We start from the raw sequence: 3,480 nt of genomic DNA on the forward strand, positions 1-3,480 counted from the left end.
AGTAGAATTGGGACCTTCAATAAATGTCTGCAGAACATCAAGTTGTTTTCTTCGTTAATGGCAGGTCTCCCTGATTTAGAGCGATTGTTTACGCTACCAGTTTCTCTGAAACGTCCCATTGTTTTTAAGACAGTGGACTTATTAATTCGACGATTTGGATACGTCTCATTAAATAATTGAGCGACAGCAGTGTACGACCGCTCGTTATCACCCCATCCACGCATCATGAGGATAGTGATTCTTTCACGTTTCGACAATTCGCCAGCCATTTTTAAAACGTTTAATTTTTAATCTGCCTAAGATCTGTGAGAACTGATTTTAAGTAGCCGTGAGAACAACTGATTTTAAGTAGCAGTGAGAACAACTGATTTTAAGTAGCCGTGAGAACAACTGATTTTAAGTAGTCGTGAGAACAACTGATTTTAAGTAGCTGTGAGAATAACTGATTTTAACTCGTTTCGGACGAAAACGCCACTCTCGATACACTGCTCTTTGGCGGCTCATAACTAATACTATTTGTGTCTGAAAAATTCGAGAGGTACATATTTTTATAGTTTAAGATGTGCCCTTTCTGATAGTGTCCATAAAATTTCTCCAAAAAATTGTTAATTATGGAAAAAAACAGTTTAAAACAAAAAAACATGATTTTTTCGTACCTTTTTTTTTTAATCGAATTTTCAAAGGGTTTCCTGTCTGCAATGACCCTAGAACTCCACTAAACGGTGGAATAAACGTTTAAACTTTAATAATATGTGGTTTGGAGATCGATTTTACTCCTTAATGTATTCAAAATGGCGCCTAAACTGCAAAATTTTCGTGAAAACATTCATGAATTTTTTATTGAAAAATGATGCATTTTTACGAAAAATTATCAAGAATAAAAAGTTCTTAAAATCACTCAAAAATGCACCCGAATTTTTTGAAAATATTTCGAGCAATTTTTTTGATTTTGTAAATAGTCAATTTTTGCAAAATTGAAAAAAATTGCTCAAAAAATTCCGAAAAAATTTGGGTGCATTATTTGGCTAATTATAATAACTTTTTATTCTTCACCATTTTTTTCATTAGTGCATTATTTTCAAGAAAAAAACTTCCAAATGTCAAAGTAGTATCGGATCATGAAAAGGTTTGATATATTCGCACATCTATCGTCAATCCGCCGCAAACAAAGTGTACATTGCGTTAAAATTTTAGAAGGATTTGCGTGATGGTTTTTGAGATAATTAATGTCAAAATTTCGTTTTCATATACACGAGCTCTTATGGGAGGGACAAGAAATTCCGCAGTAAATCCATCGCATCTTATCAAATGATAAGAAACGAAAAAAAAAATAAACATACGATAATTAAAGTGAAAAATTTTTCTTTTCATTTCCAAACATTAAAGAACTCACTTACAGCACTGTCTTTTAAGTATTTGATAGAATAGACAATAAAACGACTTTTATTAGCCAGCAACATTATAATCTATCACTTATACCAAAACTGTAGCAGGCGAAAATCATTAGAATCATTTTATTCTACGTGATCAACTTACTATTCAGTTTTTCGACATCTTAATTTAGACTGTAAAATAATATAGCTTTTTGAAATAGTAGAAACAATTTTTTAAGTTTGTATCGCGCAACTGATCCCGTGTATATAGTAGGTGAACCCAGTGATCCCACGTTTGGCCCGTTTGGTAGCACGCCGTAGCATGGAGGGGTAACGCACACAAGCGCGCGTCGCGTACGTGAGCGCGAGAGGCGTCGGAGTCTGACTTTTTCTCTTGAAAATAATGCACTAATGAGAAAAATGGTGAAGAATAAAAAGTTATTATAATTAGCCAAAGAATGCACCCAAATTTTTTCGGAATTTTTTCGGAATTTCTTGAGCAATTTTTTCAATTTTGCAAAAATTGACTATTTACAAAATCAAAAAAATTGCTCGACATATTTTCAAAAAATTCGAGTGCATTTTCTGAGTGATTTTAAGAACTTTTTATTCTTGATAATTTTTCGTAAAAATGCATCATTTTTCAATAAAAAATTCATGAATGTTTTTACGAAAATTTTGCAGTTTAGGCGCCATTTTGAATACATTAAGGAGTAAAATCGATCTCCAAACCACATATTATTAAAGTTTAAACGTTTATTCCACCGTTTAGTGGGGTTATAGGGTCATTGCAGACAGGAAACCCTTTGAAAATTCGATTAAAAAAAAAAAGTACGAAAAAATCATGTTTTTTTGTTTTAAACTGTTTTTTTCCATAATTAACAATTTTTTGGAGGAATTTTATGGACATTATCAGAAAGGGCACATCTTAAACTATAAAAATATGTACCTCTCGAATTTTTCAGACACAAATAGTATTAGTTATGAGCCGCCAAAGAGCGGTGTACCGAGAGTGGCGTTTTCGTCGAAACGGGTTAAGTAGCCATGAGAACAACTGATTTTAAGTAGCAGTAAGAACAACTGATTTTATGTAGCCGGTTGATCCTAGATAACACTAAGTGCATAAAATTTCGAAATTTGAACGGCCGCCATTTTTAATGGGGGAGGCTTCGTAGCGACTTAAAATTTTAAGGGTGTGTTTGTTATGAAAAGACCTTTCAAATGAGCCCCCACTCGACTCTTAGTCCAATTAAAAATTTTCAACCCCCCTTTTACCCCCGCTTACCAGAGGATGGGGAATGATCGGTATCCATGTAATAGGGTAGCTTTTTTGAAAAATCAAAATACGTGTTTTACCGTGTTTTTTGATATTTTCATTTTTACAAAAATTATTTAAAGGTTTCCACACTTTTGACAAACCCTATACATAAGGATGTCTCAAAATCCCAGACCCCATGGATAACTTTGCAGAATCAAATTTCCATGTAAAACTTTAAATGCAAAAGTTGTAGGAAGTCGAGTAACGGACTTACTAATGACTTTGAATTGACTTTGGCCATGACCTTCAAGGTCATTTGGAGGTTAACTTGAAAAACTTAAATGGGAACCCCTATCTTTTATTACACAGTTTTTTGTACCAATTAATTTGAACAACTTTTGTCTAAAATATTTTTTTATTTGCCTAATATTTTTTGAGATATTTGAAGAAAGCTTGATAACTTTTTCTCATATTTAACTTACGATATCTCGATAACTATTTGTGGGAAGAAAAAATGGTACTAGACTTCCTTGCTTTATTTAATCTCAAGAATATATTGTTACAATTGCGCGCTGACTTTTGTTAACTTACTGACTTTTAGAAATTTCAAAATCATCAAATTAACAAGAATCACGGCACTATTGTAACAATATATTCTTGAGATTAAATAAAGCAAGAAAACCACTTTTTCTTTCGACAAATAGGTTAGCGAGATATCGTAAGTTAAATATTGAAAAAGTTATCAAGTTTTCCTCAAATATCTCAAAAAATGTTTGGCAAATGAAAAAATGTTTTAGACGAAAGTTGTTCAAATTAATTGGTGAAAAAAGAACAGTGTAATAAAAAATA

Source organism: Harpegnathos saltator, unplaced genomic scaffold, assembly GCF_003227715.2.
Source record: "Harpegnathos saltator strain DR-91 unplaced genomic scaffold, Hsal_v8.6 scaffold474, whole genome shotgun sequence".
NCBI lineage: Eukaryota > Metazoa > Arthropoda > Insecta > Hymenoptera > Formicidae > Harpegnathos > Harpegnathos saltator.